Source organism: Odocoileus virginianus, chromosome 13 (genome assembly GCF_023699985.2).
Source record: "Odocoileus virginianus isolate 20LAN1187 ecotype Illinois chromosome 13, Ovbor_1.2, whole genome shotgun sequence".
In the NCBI taxonomy this organism is placed as follows: Eukaryota; Metazoa; Chordata; class Mammalia; order Artiodactyla; family Cervidae; genus Odocoileus; species Odocoileus virginianus.
In genome coordinates, this window is record NC_069686.1 from 53,646,113 (window position 1) to 53,664,415 (window position 18,303).

General features: G+C 40.3%; 1 protein-coding gene across 8 annotated transcripts in view; it reads left to right on the forward strand.

The window, feature by feature from the left end:
* Nucleotides 1–18,303, forward strand: part of NCKAP5 (NCK associated protein 5) — a 1,117,154-nt gene that overhangs the window by 114,033 nt on the left and 984,818 nt on the right. For 4 of the 8 annotated variants that reach the window (XM_070476292.1, XM_070476294.1, XM_070476297.1 and 1 more), the window contains exon 1: nt 1,447–1,699. The exons of 2 other annotated variants lie outside the window; for them this stretch is intronic. The gene's annotated coding sequence lies outside the window, so the exon portion shown is untranslated. Of the gene's footprint in view, nt 1–1,445; nt 1,700–18,303 lie in introns of those variants that run through there. 2 more of the 8 variants (XR_011491008.1, XM_070476298.1) reach the window with 1 other exon arrangement.

Consider the following 18,303-nt stretch of genomic DNA (forward strand, 5'->3'; position numbering starts at 1 on the left):
TATCTTTACCGATTCCTACATAAAAGTGAAATATTTGGGGACCTTAATACCCTACCAAATCAATAATAATCAGTGCTCTTTGAAAAAACAGTTTTTGGAAGAGGTAAAGAGCATCTACTCACATGGTAACAGGGGGGTGCAAGTTAATTATTTTCCAAGGGCAGGGAGAGAGCTTATCTAAACATACACCCCATTCCATGGACTCTGCTAACCTTGTTCCTGCCTTGGCCCTCAACGTCCTCCTCCCCCCATTTCTGCTTAAGATTCATGATGGCAGGAGGTATGGGTATAAACAAATAACACAATGGCTGCCCTCAAAGACCTTTCAAAGTGAGTTGGGGAGACAGAAACACAGATGGCTAAAAAACAAGCTAAAAATATATCAGTATATAAAAAGCAGCAAATAAATATAAATAGTCATCATCATTATAGCAGTTCAGAGGAAGGAAGGAAAACAGTGGGCTAGGGTGTCCCAGCTTCACAGCAGGGATGTGGTGTAGGGTTTGTGGATTTCTCAGGTTGGGGCGGGGGAGAAAAACCATAAAAACTACGAGTAAGAATCAGTTCACAGAAGAAGGGAGATTCCTTGAAAATAGGGGAGGCCCCCATTTTTATCCTGCCAATTGGAAGTGGATGGGGCTTATAGTACTTCTTGAGATAATTAGAGATACTTGACAGAGATGATTTATTGATTTGATTTTTGGTGTGATGAGAGTTGTGTAGGAAGGTGATTACAAATCTGAAGAAGGCTCTTCTCAGAAAAGAATGCTCCAATTTGCACGTACATAATTTGGGGTACATTTCAGGGAGCCCTACCCCCAAGTTGAAAAACTTTATACCTGAAAAGAGTTTCATCTTTCCTAGGACAAGCCATCTAGGAGAAAAAGTCAGCCAGGTACACACACACATACACACACACACACATACATGTATCAGTCAAGGAGGTGTATATATATATATATATATATATATATATATATGCATATATACATACACATATATATTAGTAAAAGTTTTTGGGCAATATAAGACATAAGTAGTAGTTGTTACACACTTAGGCAATATAAAACGTAACTAATATTCATTTACTCATGAATCCTCAAACTCTGAAGCTGACTGGAAACAGGTGGGTAACAACTTGTCAGGAGCCCACTGGTTCCCGCATGGCTTCAGCTTAGCCAGCGTCAGTCGGAGGAGGTGATTCTCTGCCTTTCTCGGGAGAAAGGATCTGACCTGAGGGAAACCAGGCTCCTGAAAATTTGAATCAATGGGATTATTTACGCTTGCATCACTGGAATCCGCTCGGAGATGCCGATTTTGCTGCAGAAAAGATACTCTTGCTCCCCACCCCCTCCTTTCTTTTTGACAGTCAGTTAATAAAGACTCAACAATAAGCAGCTGCCAGTGATGTCATGTGGGACTTTGTCCACGGAGCTTGTATTTACAAGCTCAGAGCAACCACGGAGCCGCAGCCGGGGGAGCAGCGACTCTCGGCAAACTTGCTCTGAATTCGCGGTAGCAACTTTTGCTGCTGCTTTGGCTGTTGAGGAAAACTGGCGTGTTCTCTGCGCCCAGCCTTTTCAGGCTTCACAAATAAACAGAGGATCAACTCGGGAGGAAATGTTTAACTGAAGAGAGCTGCAGTTCCTGTGTTTGTCTCCAGGGCTGTGAGATGTGTTGACTGCAGAGCTGACGACAAGTAAGGCTGTTGGAATTTTTTTAAAAACTCTTGTAACAGTTTTTTGTATTTATATGGCTTGCTTTGCTTTGAAAGTGAGATGATGAGGTGTATGTATTTCTCTGGGCTTTCTCGCTGCCGCAACAAGTATGCATTTGTTTCCAGAAGTAATTACAGTGCACTGAAGTTGATGGGGTAGCTGCAGAGAACTTGCACGTAGCTGATAACAAGATACTGAGTTCCTGATCCTCATTTGCCTCTGCAGGGAGGTTGGAATTTTTTTTTTTTTAAATGAAAAGCAACCAACCATACAAAAAACTATTAGCTTGACCTAGGAATTTTAGTAGAACACTGTAAAGACTGATTTTTAATTAACTGTTTGTGTTGGAAAGGAAAACACACTCTTGTTTTTCTTCTCTGATCCTTTCTGTGGTTTATAGATTTTAATGTGTGTGTGTTCAATGTCTACTTCCCTTCTTGATTATGCCCTCCTTCCAAACACACACAAACTCATTCATTCTCAGGGAATTTGAACGTCTAGACAAATGTTTTGCAATGGAAACCATTTCTATCTAGATTTCTTCTCTTTAGGTATCAGGAGAAATGTTCGCTGTTCTGACTTGTCCTCTGAGATGGGAACCTGAATGAAGGTGCTACTGAAAAAGTCAAACTTTGACACTCAGCTCTGTGGGGATGGGAGACCCACATCCTTGCTTTCACTTTCCTTCAACTCTTTCAAACTCTGAATACATTCCTTGGGGAATTGGAAGTGTGGGCTCTGTGTCCCACCAGCCTGGACCAGGGCTCCCTCTCATTACGGCTGCCAGGCGCCACCTGGAAGCGTTGCATCAGAGCCACGTGGATTTGTCTTTCAGCTGCGTGCTTCTAGATGCAGGGTTTGCACCTGGGCGCCTGCGGTTCAGCCCCTTGTAATCAGTAGCACGTTCTGGCCAATGCCTGCCAGCCAGTCCTGACAGCCCTGCCGTATGGACTGGCAAGTGGCTGTTAGCCTGTTACCGCCTGCGCGCAAGCCCCATGACTTGATCCAGGAGACCTGGCTGGTCCTCGGTTCAGCAGGTCTGTCACCAGCTCACAAGAGCGGTGACAGCCTTCACTGCCTTTCCCTTTTTCTCTGGTCTCAGGATTGTAAAAAGTCAGTGCCCAAAAGCTCCTAAAATATCCGACAGTTTGCAGTGGAGTTCTGAGATGGGCAGCCGCCTCATGCATGTTTGTCAGCTCCAGATTTTTTCATCAGAGCACACTCTCTTGGACATGTTTTTTGTTTTGTTTTGTTTTTTAATTTTATTGAAGTGTATTTGATTTATAATGTTAATTTCTGCTATACAGCAAAATGACTCAGTTTTTTATATGTATATATATGTAAACATAATTTTCCTTTTTTTTTTACTGTGTTACACGGCATATGGGATCCTAGCTTCATATCCAGGGCTCGAACCTCCACTCCGTGCTTTGGAAGCACAGAGTTTTAACCGATGAACTACCAGGGAAGTCTGGTTTATCACAGGATATTGAATGTAATTCCCTGCACTTAGACAGTAGAACCCTGTTGTTTATCCAGCCTGTATCTACTAGTTAGTACTGGTTATGTTTTATGTATTAAAACTCAGTGCTTTCTGTGAATTTTTATTTAAAAAAGGGGAAGTGCTACTAAAGTAGTTTCCAAACCATTAGTCAAAGCTTATCATTTATAGAAGAAAACCTGAGGCATGAAGAGGGAAAGTGATTGGTCCAGAGTCACCTAGCAAGACAGTAGCAGAGCTCCAACCAGAAAGCCATGCTCATCCTAGCATGCATTTCACATTTCAGTTCTTCCAGGATGTAGAAGAAATAGGACCCATGTGTGGTTACTAGCCTTCTTGCAGGAGCTGGTTGAGTGAAGGTGTATAGATGAAGGCGGTCTGGTAAAGAGAGAACATTCCTGTTTTGTCTTTGGCTCCGGGTATATTTCTTAACAACTCTGTTCCTTATTAGTTTGGCTAGAGAACCGAAGAGCACTTTGTGATTACTTGACAGTTGATGTCCTAAAGTTAATCGAGACATTTCAGGTGGTGGAATAGTACATAAGGCAGTTTGCATCAGGTGCAGATTGAGAGACCAAAGTTGGTTTTCAGCTCTGACATTTTGTGCTTCTGCTTTACTTACATCTCTCAAATTTCTTTTATTGACTGCACCCTTACCTGTCTTCCTCCTCTCTCCAAGTCTCATTTTCTCACTGCAGCCTGGACCTCTGATGCTAATATTCAACTTGATTCCACTAACGCCCTGTGTTCCTCTTTTCTCCGGAGCCTTCCCTGTCCCTGATACTTCTGCCTATGGGATGCTTCCATGGATTCTTCAAGTTGAAATGATGATTTTCTTCTTTGGACCCTCATGATATATCCTGTGCTGATTTTTGCTGTGGGATCTGAAGCTCTTTGTCACACAGTTAAATACATCTTTCCATCGAAAGCCAGGGCTATGGCTCAGTACTTCTATATCCACAGCATTGTTACAGAGTGGTGGTTAAATATATAATAGTAAAGAAGTGAAGGACTGGATTGCTAATCTTAAGTATCCCTTTTCCTAAACCAAACACGCATGCCTCTACACATGGCTGACAAAAATATGTAAGTGTGCTGAGTGGCTTGAAATCCATCTTCACCAAATGAAGGCCCTCAATATTTGACCCTCAAGCATGCAAACAAGGCTATTCCTGAAGTGATGTCTGCAACCTCCCCTGCCTCATTTCTCTCCACTCCCTCCCATGTACTCTGTCCATCCTGGAGATTCCTGACCTGACGATTCATCTGTGTCTTCCGTCAGGGGTTGAAGAGCAACATGGTAGAACCAGTCAGGATTCGGGTTCTGGAACCGGACTCCCCAGCTCAAGTCCTCCTGTCATCACTGGCCAGACTTATGATCTTGGTTAATTATGATCTTGGTTAATATTTACTTGAGTTTTCTCTTTCTGCTTTTCATCTTTAAAAATGTGGCCAATATGAGTGCCTACCTCACAGGAGTATTGTTGTTCAGTTAATAAGTTGTATCCACCCTTTCAACTCCATGGACTGGAAGCATGCCAGGCTTTCCTGTCCTTCAGTGTCTCCTGGAGTTTGCTCAAATTCATGTCCACTGAGTCAGTGATGCTATCTAACCATCTCATCCTCTGCCACCACCTTCTCCTTTTGCCTTCTGTCTTTCCCATCATCAGGGTCTTTTCTAGTAAGTGGGTTCTTCACATCAGGTGGCCAAAGTATTGGAGCTTCAGCATCAGTCCTTCCAGTGAATACTCAGAATTGATTTTCTTTGGGATTGACTGTTGTGATCACTATTAGCCTGACCAGTCAGTGCTCATGTTTCACCCTGGACTTAATGAATCAGCATCTCCAAGGTGGGATTCAGACTGAGGCACAGTTAAAAAGTTCCTCAGATGTTTCGGTTTGGAATTCCTGTGTTAGCTACCAGGAGGTGCTTTCTGTTACCTACACGTGCTGGGCTTGTATGTTCTCTAGCACCTCAGTACCTTTATACTCTTGCCTGTAGCACCTCCCCATCCACCTAGTTTATCCTCCAGGTCCTGGCCAAATTTTGTAATCTCACACCTAACTAAGCACCTGGCACAAAGTGAGTTCCCAAGAGATGATGAAAAATAAAAGTGTATGAATGCATGTTTGATAGGTACTCTAAGAGAAGATTTAAACTTTCTTCCCCATAGTCAGTACCACATTTCTAAACTTTTCACAGGTGCTATGTCATTATGATCGTTTTGCTCATTTTCTAGGTAAAGATACTTAGGTCCAAAAAGGTATGGTAATGTGCAAAGATCATATGGGCAGTAAAAGAGGCAGAGACAGGACCTGAACCCTGACCCCATACTCTTGACCTTTCACGGTAAGACTCTCCGGACATATGGAAGGCAATCTTTCTTGTGAGCTTTACCATTGGTGGAACTTTGATTTTTCTTGTCTTTCCATGCACTGATTGTACTGGAGAGCTACACATCAGATGAACACTTCTAGGTGCCAGCTGACTGAAGGGATGATTCACATTTTCTAGCTTTGCAGAAGGGTCAAAGCCCATGCCCAGTCCTTTGGCATTTTTGTTTTTCTTTTCATCTCAGACATGAATCCCCTTGAAGGTTGGCCCAAGTTTATGATTCAACATCAAGATTATTTGCATTCTTGGTAGAGAGAGACATTGGTAGGCTGAGTTCAGCTTGGTCAAGAGTATGATTCAGGGGATTTAGGTTAAAAAAAAAAAAAGTGGGATTGATCTTTGGCCATTCAGTTGGTCTCTGGAAAAGTTTACCAGGGGAAGTGGTAGTATTTTGTTTAAATAGCCAGAATGGTTGAGGTTGAACACTGGCAAGTCATGGAACCAGTTAAATGCAAGATACCTTATAGTCTTATTTTTCTCTACTTCTCTAATTCTACAAAGTTTAATGCCTTTGGAATTTTAGATTCCCAACTGTGCTTTCTTTAAAGATGGAATAATAAATCTCTCAGATACATAAGAACATTACCCACAGCAGTTACTGTGCCTGAATACATACTTGTCTAATGAAGTGTGTCCTGTCCTTTTGGAAGCCTCCATTACACAAGGTACTTCCCAGTAGTTACATAAATTAATCTGGTATTTTCAGGGCAAGAAATCAGATCTCTCCTTTTAGAAATAAACTTTCTGGATTAGTGATTCCTTTGAGTAGAATTTGGACGCACTATAAGAAACCAATGGACTGAGTTCAAGAAGAAAGTCTCAAACCCATTTTGGAACTTAAGCTTGGATAATAATATGATAGATACATAATGCTGAAAGAAAAACTGTTATTTCTAAAACGTGGGAACGAGTATTACTGTCACGATGCGTGTCTGACAAACTATTCCAAGAAGGGTCCTTGCTTCATTTGTCAAACTGAACATGGAAATATAGACCACTGACCCAGGCCAGTCCAAAAGATATATCCTAGGTGGGTTCCATTGCCAGGGCTGACCTGTCCTTAGAAACAAAAAAACAAAAATCAAAGCAATACATGTTCATCTTTGTACCAAAGAGTACAAAGATGTCTATATAAGTAACTATACTCACACATGTCGCTTGGTATATATTAAATGGTAGTCCTAAAATTAAGGTGGACACCACTGAGCAACTGAGCATGCATGTACTAAAATGTTTACATATATATAAACAGTGTTTGTATATATGATGATATATATATATATATATATATATATATATATATATATATTTGACAGTCCTAAGTGACCTCCAAACCCCATTCCTCAGTCCTGCTTTTCAGAGGGTTTTCCTTTTAGCTGTTTTTTCTATAATATTTTTAAATAACGCTTTTTATATCTAATTATAATATAAAATTATTACTTACCTTCTATTATGATAGATTACAATATATATTTGTTACACTTCCCATACCTCTCCTGTTCTCCAATGAAATTATATCACAATTTTGGTTAAATGTATATTCAGTGCTTATTTTTATCATGATTATAACATTTATTGTTGAGTCAAATAATTATTGAATTTCCTTTCTGTTAAAAATATTTTTTTCTAAAGTTATTAATTGCCCCATTTAAAACACTAACTTGGTTTTCTAGGAATCTGTAGTTAAAATTGCCAACAACTTTTTGATGAATGTGCCAAAGATAATTTAAATTTAAAACATCATTCTATGGATAAGTTCTTAAGTCACCATATACTCTTTTCTTTTCTTTTCTTTTTTTTTTGGTTAGTTGTCAAACAGAAGTTAATTATTATTTGTGTCATATCAGAATCAGTTTAAAAGGCCTGCCTTCAGCATTTTTTTCTGTTCTAATTATAGTCAGTTACTCATATGTGAATAAATAGACTGAAATGATCTGGTTTACTGTAGTTTGTAAATAACATTCATAATTTAGTTTTATGGTTGCATGAATATTAATACATTTCAGTGTAAGAAATAGCCTTTGTTTCTGAGTACCTTTGATATATAGAATAACTTTATCAGAGGAAAGCAAATGATACTTCATGTAATGTAATTTTATGAATAGCTAAATGAATGGCCCACTTAAAATGACATTTATTTCTTTCCTTTCTCATTTTCTTCTCATTCTTTCAGTCCAGATTTGCGCAATCAGGAATGTGAGATGCTTTATTTTTGAGAGTACTAGTTAAAATAGTTTACTTAAAATAGTTTGAAAGAGACTGTGTTTTGGAGCTTCCCAGTAGAGGGCCTCATTACACTGAATAAAACTTCTCATACCGACCAGTTGCAGCGGGTACCGTGAGAGAAGCCGCTGTTTGTAGGACACCTGATTAACAGCAGGAAAACTACCAAGGTAATTTTTTAAAGTGCCTTGTATTTCTTCCAGTCTGGAGAAATTAGAAGTCTTAACTCTTCTATTGTTAGGGAAAATTGGAACATTCAGATCATTTATATAGCTCATCTATCAATCCAGGACTTTGGATGCCAAGTCATAAAATACATACAGTCATTCTTTTGGAGTTGGAGCACTGGTCCCTGAGCCTTTTGGGGAAACTAATATTGGCTGCTGAGTTTGGAGGGAAAAAATGATGGTTCTTCTATCTTAGGAATGTATCTAGTTCATATGTGCTTCCTATATTTGAGTGAGCCCACTCTCAACAAAATGGGTTTTCTCTTTCCTGCACCTGGACTAGAATCTTCCCACTCTGTAGCATATCCTCGATTCAGACACAGGGAAAGAGAATCTAGAGAAATCATGAATGCTGGAGAGCATTATTAAGTTCTCATAGTGTCATGTTGCAGTGAAGGAAAGTGCTGTGGGGACTTGAGCTGACTTGCCTAGAGTCATTCGTTGGGTTAGCACAGAGCTCTTCTCTTCCTACTCACTAGAATATCTCCTTCTGAAGAAGGCTGCCTCTCCCTCCCCAGCCTCACTGAGACAGTTTCTGCTCAGCCTAAATGGCCTTTCCTCAGGAAAGCTTTCCCTATCTGTTATACATATGGAGAGCCTCAGGTCCTCGCGTTGCATAGCATGTGTCACCAGAGGAATTAAACACATGGTCAGCTATTGGATTCAGAACGTCTCCCCGTACCGTTTCTTGTTCCATGGAGGCAGAACCTGTGTCTATCACATCTAATATGTAAGCATCAAAAGCAGTGGCTGATAAATGGTGGATGCCCAAAAGATATTTGGTGCATGGACAGATACAAGCAAATTTTCAGACTTTAGTGCTTTCTCCTCTCCATTCTTATACTTCTGAAAACATTCCTTTTTATAACTCAACTGATGACATTCAACATTCTCGTGGACACAGAGAATAAAGGCAAGACATTTCTTTTTACCCAACTTTCAATGAGTGAGTGAGTGCCTGTTTAGTTTCAGTAGTATAAGTATCAATATTCACTGCATTCATCAGTGGGGGCTCTATAAGTATGAAAGTAAATGAAGAAGAGGATGGACAGGATTTCTTTTCTTCCTTCATTGTTGAAGACAAGGGAATGGAAAGAGAAAGATGTCTTGAGCTGAGTAATGTACCCTTTTACGTTTTTCAACTTGGGCTGGCAGCTTTCTGGATACCCTTTCCCTGAGAGGCTGCCTTGTACACTAGAAAGACCAGGATTTTTTTTGAGTCCATTAATAGAGTAACAAAACAAGTAGCTAAAGCTTCTGCCCATGTGGCTTTAATCCTTAGATACACCTGGGTTCCAGCCTCTGACCTGATCTCCATCAACTTTGAGAGAACTATTTAATTTCCTTGAGCTCAGTTTCCTTGTCCATAAAATGCAGTAACATCAACAATGATTTCACGTTATGTTTATTAAGTACTTGCAGTCTTGCTTTCTATTTATTTTTTCTATTTTTTATTATTTAGCCCTGTCATGCTTTCTATTTATATTGTCTCATTTAATCCTCAAAATAGCCCTCTGAGATAGAAATTCCTATTAATTCTCTTTCATAGATGAGAAGACCAAGGTCCCAAGAGGTTAATTGTTCACAATTGCATAGTTAGACTTTAACCCAGATATTTGGATTATATTACCTCCTTATCACTGTAAGGATTAAATGAGATAAAGTATGTCCAGCACCCGCACAAAACTAGACTCATAGTGTGTGGTGACTGTTAATATTATTATTGGCTCCTTATCATTGAAGACCTTATAAGGGTCTTATTGGGCCCTTAAAACAGGTGATTATTGAAGGGAAGGGCTTCCCTGGTAGCTCAGACAGTAAAGCGTCTGCCTGCATTGCTAAAGACCTGGGTTCAATCCCTGGGTTGGGAAGATCCCCTGGAGAAGGTACTGGCCGCCCACTCCAGTACTCCAGAGAATTCCATGGATGGAGGAGCCTGGTAGGCTACAATCCATGGGATCGCAGAGTCGGACCCGACTGAGCAACTTCACTGGTTGAAAGGAAATGAAAGGCTGATGTCAGCATCACGTGTCTGGTCATAAGGACTTATTGTTTAATCCCAACATCAAATGTCAAGAACTCCATTTACTCAGCATTTTGGCACCTACTGGTATCTGCAGCCCCCAAGAGTTACTGAGGAACCTGTCTACCTCTATGCCTCCTGGGCCATGAATACATGTGTTGTATTCTCATTATTTGGGCATATTTCTCATTGCTCATTACCTTTATGCGTCTGTTTATGTGATGCCCTTGGCTTTATCATTTCTGCATTTTGCTTGGCAAAACTCAAATCCTGTGGTCTTTTGTATGGGTAGAACTGCTTATTTGAAGTACAATAGAGTCAGGTTATGAGGCTGGATGGATATAAAGTGTGTTCAGTTCCTTTTGGTGGAATCTTAATTTGATGTGCTTTTCCTACATCCCTGGACCACCTCTCCTAGCTGTTCCTGCCCCCTCTCTTCCTGTTGTCCCCCTCTATCTCTACCGTACCTTATTTCTCTATCCTTGTCTCTCTCAATCATCTCTCTTCCCTTCTCTCCCTCTTTTTTCATTCTTTTTGTTTTTCTCCTTCCTTATCTTAATTTACCTTCTCTTTCTCTCCTACTCCCCAGAAAGCCGAGTAGAGAAGTGATGGTGGTCATTGTTTGTCACTGGTGATGGACCGGGGATGGATGGAGAAGGGAATCATTTCAGTTTTCTACCTCTTCATAAACTTCAGATGTCCTAGGGCCTCATTACAATGCTGATCCTATTAAACAGAGAACACATCCAAGTTCCAAGGGAAGGCACGGGAGGAACCAAAGACCAAGCAGAACGGCGGGGTGGAGTGAGGTCTGCATGGAGACTTGAACACCCTGCTGGTGAGATTGTTCCGCAGCCAGCTGTAGGACATGGGGTCAAGTGGCCCCATCTGCAAAGTGAAAGGTGGGGGTCAGAGAGTCATAAGGCCATTTCTGACGCCATGATCCTGTTATTCCCTAGCATACAGTGACTTCCATCTGACTCATAGTCCAGATAATCCAGCACAGCACTCTGGAGCAAGGCCCCTCCCCCAGGACAGCAGGGGCAGGTCTGGGCTGCAAGCACGAAGACCCTCGCAGCCTCTGAGATCTCTTGAGAAGCCTGGTTTTTCCTAAGTGCTGAAGTGATTTTGTCACTGCATAGTGCTGTGGGCCTTCACAACAGATGTTGAAGGATCACCCTTGAAAGGGTGTTTCTCCAGAGCATTTAATTATAACCTCCAAAGAAGATTAGCAAATGTTACAATTGTCTTTTACTCTTTGATTAGTTTCTGCATGAGTAGCTTTCTTAGATTTTCCTTCTCTGTTTTGTATGTTCTTTAAAAAGAACTGACATGTGTCTGCAATTTTCTAGAGATAGCTCCTCAATGGGTTTGGTAGGAATCTTTGCAGATTTATAATTTCCTTCTTTCTCTTTTCCTTATCTAGCTGTCTATCTCTCTGCCATCTCTCTCCATTTCTCTGCCATCTCTCTTGTCTCTGCCTCCTCTTTCTGCCTCCTCTTTCTTTGTGTCTCCTGTCTGTCTCTGCCATCTCTCTCTGTGTGTATCATCTATATATCTATCAATCAGTCAGTCAAACCTGGGCCGAGGCACGCTGTTCTATAGATGGGAACCATTGGTTATAAAGGCAGCTGGGTGACGGGACTATGAATGTGGCTAGGAAACTGGCCACTCTTTTTACCATGTGTCCAGGAAAGTGACTGATGCCCATAAATATTCTCTTTGTTTTCCAAAGTTGTGCAAATCTCATGCAGTAACCAAGCATGTCAGGTGCCAAGTGTGCAAATGAGTGGGTGAGCAGAGAGAAAACCAATGTTCACTATGTAAATTTCTGCAGATTTCCTTGGCAGTATTTTCTCTGGGAAGATAACTTATCAGCCAGTATCCTTATCGACATCAAAAGCATTATTGTCATTCCATTATTGAGAACCCAGGATTCTTCCTTTCCATCAGAGATGTGGTTTGTGTTCTAGGGCTCATTTATCTCACCTTCTACTTAGCCCAGCAAGAAGGAGGATGCCATTAACTTTACGTGAATAAGCATACTTCTTTGTCAGCATCCAATGAAAACTATAAGAAAGGGGTTCAGACATGAGGTCAATTTATGGTTGATGATGATAAGAGAAATAAGTAAGTACTGAATCAGTGTTTTATAGGGGTCTGCCTAATGATTGTTCCCACTTCACCATGTGGAAACGTCTGAAAAGGGCTCATACATCAGGGCAAAGATCAATCCTTAGATGAGCTTGAGGGAAGAGCAATCATTGACTTCAGTGGATAAGTTAGTATTAAACATTTCATTGGGAGAAAAAGGGAAGAAAATACTTAGGTTGTGAATTTGATCTATTTTGTCCATACTTGCTAAGGGAGAGGAGGGGAAAAGAGTATTTTCTGAGCATGCAAGGGATTTTTGAATATATGTGCTACTAGAAAATCAAAAGGGAAAAATGTCTGTCTGTATGGCATTTAACTTAATATGCAGAGTAGATCATGAGAAACGTTGGGCTGGAGGAAGCACAAGCTGGAATCAAAATTGCCGGGAGAAATATCAATAACCTCAGATATGCAGATGACACCAACCTTATGGCAGAAAGTGAAGAAGAACTAAAGAGCTTCTTGATGAAAGTGAAAGAGGAGAGTGAAAAAGTTGGCATAAAGCTCAGCATTCAGAAAACTAAGGTCATGGCATCTGGTCCCATCACTTCATGGGAAATAGATGTGGAAACAGTGTCAGACTTTATTTTTCTGGGCTCCGAAATCACTGCAGATGGTAATTGAAGCCATGAAATTAAAAGACACTTACTCCTTGAAAGGAAAGTTATGACCAACCTAGACAGCATATTAAAAAGCAGAGACATTACTTTGTCAACAAAGGTCCATCTAGTCAAGGTTATGGTTTTTCCAGTAGTTATGTATGGATGTGAGAGTTGGACTATAAAGAAAGCTGAGTGCAGAAGCATTGATACTTTTGAACTGTGGTGTTGGAGAATACTCTTGAGAATCCCTTAAACTGCAAGGAGATCCAACCAGTCCATGCTAAAGGAAATCAGTCCTGGGTATTCATTGGAAGGACTGATGTTGAAGCTGAAACTCCAATATCTTGGCCACCTGATGCAAAGCGCTGACTGATTTGAAAAGACCCTGATGTTGGGAAAGATTGAGGGCAGGAGGAGAAGGGGACGACAGAGGATGAGATGGTTGAATGGCATCACCGACTCAATGGACATGAGTTTGGGTAAACTCCGGGAGTTGGTGATGGACAGGGAGGCCTGGCGTGCTGCAGTTCATGGGGTCGCAGGGAGTTGGACACGACTGAGCAACTGAACTGAACTGAACTGATGGGGTTTACAACATATTGGAGAAAAGGAGTTAATCTCACGGGGACATTCACAAAATGTTATAAACCAACTAATATTAATTTCCAAATGGATGATCAGAGCTTTGCCAAATTAAAAGGTATTGTTAGTTGGTGACCAGGATCTTGAACATTCTATAACCCATATGTATAAGAAATGGCTAAAGAAATTTGATTTACTCAGGTGATTTGGATGAGGAAGAGGATTTTAAAACTTTTTTGAAGTGTAATATACATGCAGGTAAGTGCACATAAGTATACTGCTTGACTTATTTTTATGAAGTGAATACACCTCAGACTGGTTCAAAATTGAGAAAGGAGTACATCAATACTGTATATTGTCACCCTGCTTATTTAACTTCTATGCAAAGTACATCATGTGAAATGCTGGGATAGATGACTCACAAGCTGGAATAAAGATTGCTGGGAGAAATATCAACAACTTCAGATATGTAGATGATACCACTCTAATAGCTGAAAGCAAAGAGGAACTAAAGAGCTTCTTGATGAGGGTGAAAGAGGAGAGTGAAAAAAGTGGGCTTAAAGCTCAACATTCAAAAAACAAAGATCATGGCATCCAGTCCCATCACTTCATGGCAAATAGATGGGAAAACAGTGACAGAATTTATTTTCCTGGGCTCCAAAATTGCTGCAGATGGTGACTTCAGCCATGAAATTGAAAGATGCTTGCTCCTTGGAAGTAAAGCTATGACCAATTTAGACAGCATATTAAAAAGCAGAGACATCACTTTGCTGACAAAAGACCCTATATTCAAAGCTATGGTTTTTCCAGTAGTCATGTACAGATGTGAGAGTTGGACCATAAAAAAGACTGAGTGCCAAAGAATTGATGCCTTTGAATTGTGATGCTGATAAACTCTCTTGAGAGTCTCTAGGACTGCAAGGAGATCAAGCCAGTCAATCCTAAAGGAAATCAGCTCTAAATATTTGTTGGAAGGACTGATGCTGAAGCTCGAATACTTTGGCCACCTGATGGGAAGAGCTGATTCATTGGAAAAGACCCTGATGCTGGGAAGGATTGAGAGCATGAGGAAAAGGGGGTGAAAAGGATGAAATGGTTGGATGGCCTCACTGACTCAATGGACAAGAGTTTGAGCAAACTCTGAGAGAAGGTGAAGGACAGGGAAGACTGGTGTGCTTCAGCTTATAGGGTTGTAAGGAGTTAAACATGACTCGGTGACTGAACAACATCACTACCCCCTGTGTTACCAGTTCTTAGACCAAAAAATATCACCAACACTTCACTAACACCCTTCTCAAGTTCCGTTCTAGTCACACCCCTCAGGAAATCAGCCTGAGGGCTTCCAGTAACATAGATTAATTTTGTCTGTTTTTACACTTTATATAAATAGAATCCCCCAGTATGTATAATTTTCTTTCATTCAAATTGTATTTTTGTGATTTAACCACATTGCTTTAGTTAGTCATAGAGTGTTCATGCTCATTGTTGTATAGTATTCCACCGTGTGACTATATCATAATATTTCTACTGTTGATGGGCATTTGAATAGTTTCTAGTTTGGAACCATGACTTATAGTGCTGCTGTGAATATTCTAGTACATATCCCTAAGTGAACAAACATACACATTTTAGTATCTGTTAAGTATGTTTGTGTGTGTGATTATTGCATCACAGGGAATCTAGGAGACACTGCTCAATAGGTTTCCAAGGCTGTTGTACCAATTTATATTCCCACCAATAATATGTGAAGGTTATGTGATGTTTGAATTTACTCGAGAATACTACCTAACTTCCACTACTACTTAACGGTAGAAGTTAAAGAGAAGCAATTGTGGCCTAAATGTTAGGCAGAAAGTTTGGTCATATGGAAATTCACAAACAGAAACTGAGACAGTATAAAATAGTTTCTTGTCTCTAGAGGTGCTAGACAGTGATGGAATGGATGGTTTTTATTGGGAAGGAAGGTGAGCTGGAGGATTCCAAGCCCTCTTCCATCTATGGACTTTTTAGATCACAATTAATAAACTCTGTGGAAACTGAAAGATGCAAGAGGTTAAAAGTGGTCATTGCCGTGGACCAGATAGTCAGATGGTAGGAGACCAGATGTGAGTCAGCAGGAGTGATACAAAGACAATGCGGACTGTGAATGAAGGCAGATGCCATTCAATAAAGGGAAACAGGTACTTGGAACTGAATAGGATGTAGTGGAGTTGAACGGGGTCATAAAGAGAAACAATATATTAGTAGATGGAAGAAAAAGGAGTAGTTTAGATGCAGCCGCAGGTTTATTTTAGAGTGTGTATGGAACACAGGTTAACACAGTTCAGTGCTGGATGCTCAGAACCAACTATAAGCATCCTAAAGGAAAGTGGAAACATTTGATCAGCTCTATCAGAGGTCAAAGGGTGCCTGAAAAATGCCCTGGAGGAAAGTTATTCCATAGGGTGCTGGCCAGATAACACTCCCCAGGGCATAAAAACATGGCAACATTTCTGCAAGACCCATTGGAGACTATGCTTCTGTACCTGTCTCCAAACTTCTCGGAAGCTTAGAATCAAACTTAAGTGTTTAATTGCAAGTGCTCTGTAGGCTCATATCCTACATAGCTGCAATTTTCCATTTTCTCATCTTTGTAGCTTGTGGTAGACAGAATTCTATGATAGGCCATAAGAAGCCAATTCCTTTGAATAATCCTCCCCTCCCTTTGTGTGCGCAGAGCCTAATCACTCTCATGATTAGGTTACATGATATGGCAAAGGTGGAGAGATTTTTGCAAATGTAATTAGTCTCTAATCAGTTTACTTTGAGTTAATAAAAAAAAATTTTCTTGGGTGAGCCTGACCTAATCAGACAAGTCCCTTAGAGCAAGTCTTGAGATTAGAAATTTGAAGCTTATGTTTTCCTGCTGAACTTAGAAAAGTTCTAAGTCACCATGAGTTCTACAGATATAAGAAAATGAATTCTGCCAACAGCCATATGAGCTCAGAAGAAGACTCTAAACCTCAGGTGAGACCTGAACAAGGTCCCAGATAGGTTGTTGTCAGGTTCCTGAGTCATGGAAACTGTGAGATAATAAATGTGTGTTATTTTTAAGCCACTCAATTTGTTACACAGCAATAGATAAGTAATATTGATATATACATTTTCACTCACCTCTATCTCAGTTTTATCCTTTATTTGTTGTGTAGATGGCCTCTTTGTTTTCTTTGTAATTTGATTAAAATTGAATGGATTAAGGAATAAATAGTATCCTAGGACCCCTGACACCTACTCCAGGGTTACAGGGTGGTGCTATCCCTCCATCACATTAGGCTCCCTCTCGCCTCTGTGACTTTCATTTATCCCTACTTCTTCAAACTTCATCTTAACAGAGGCTCAGCTTGAGTTCTCCATCCTACATAATTCTTACGATCTGAGTTTTTGGAGGTTTGTTTTCTATTTTTCTTTCTAAAATCCCTACATCAGGGGTTTCCAGTCTGAGGGCTGACAGCATCATAATTACTTCAAGGAGGTTTTAAGAATACAGATTCCCAACATTGTCTCCTTCTCTGCCTTTTCTAGAAATTCTGGTTCATTACTGAATTTTTGTAAACCTTCCCAGGTTGTATCACTGGGCATCGAGGTTTGCTAACAGTTGCCCTGTCAATCTTAGCACAATGTTGGCTGTGTATATAGTGTCCTGTGTGACTTACTGCCTGGGCTTGAGGCTTTCAAAACTTTAAGCCAAATACACAGATCACCTGTAGCCTGGACAGTATGTTGTGCATTTCTTTAATATTAACCTTGGTTTTATTATGTTTATACTAGTAGCTTCCCTTTGGCTTTCCTTCTTCAATTATTTTATAATTTTCTTTTTGTGTATATTTTTGTATTAATAAGTAATCACAAATCCTTGTTGGGTGGGGTGCGACTGGGAATGAATAAATAGAAAACCAGTGTCCTCACCCTCAATATTTTAATATATGTGAATCTTGTTTCCTTGGCAACAGTAAAATTTTCTAAACCACAAACTCTGACTTATCCTGTTTCATGCCCTCATTATACCTTGCACAGTTTGAGGATATAGGAATGGTGTTCAGAAAACTAAAGATTGATGGTTGGACTGATAAGAAAAGGTTCTTGCTTTATACAAAGAGTATTCCTTCCTCTCCTTTCCGCTCCCACCTTGTCTCCTTCCTCACCTGCTTCTCCTATCTTTTGAAGCATTGAACAAAGAATTACTCTTTTTTCCTGGACTCAATCATTCAAGGCTGGCACAATGCAGAGATAAGGCTTTAGAATTCATAGGAGGACTCTTTGTCTCTTTCAGGGGGTTTCATCTGCCTGAAATGGCTTCACCCTGAGGTGTATTATTTTTTTTACCTCTTGGTTCTGTGAACAGGCACAGTTTAGACACAAGACTGGAGGTGTGAGCAGAAAGGAACAGGAGGAATAATCTTTGGATGCTGCCTTTTCCCTTTATAAAGCCTCATTGAGTGGGCTGCATTCGAGACAGTAACTACACTCTTTTATGCCAAAGCACACATCTATGGTACCACTGGAAATGGTATTGTGCAAGCTATAGTTGGTGAGTGGAACGTTATTGCGCGGGGAGGCTGGTTTATCATGTAGAGCTGAGGAATGCTCCAGGGAAGTTCTACAGAGACAGTCGTCCTGGAAAAATTGATAAATTGTACTCCTCTAAATACTCCTTTGAAGCCTTTTCAACTGTTTTGAAAATGTATACTCTCTTGGGCAGTGAGGAGTCTCCTCTGTCTCTCTACTTGTCCTTTCTGTAAATCTCTTTTTTACTTTGATTCTCCTCAGTGGGTGACTATTTTTTTTGCTACTGACTTTCTCTTGAATGTATTTGATTGTATCCGAAGATCTGAACTGGCC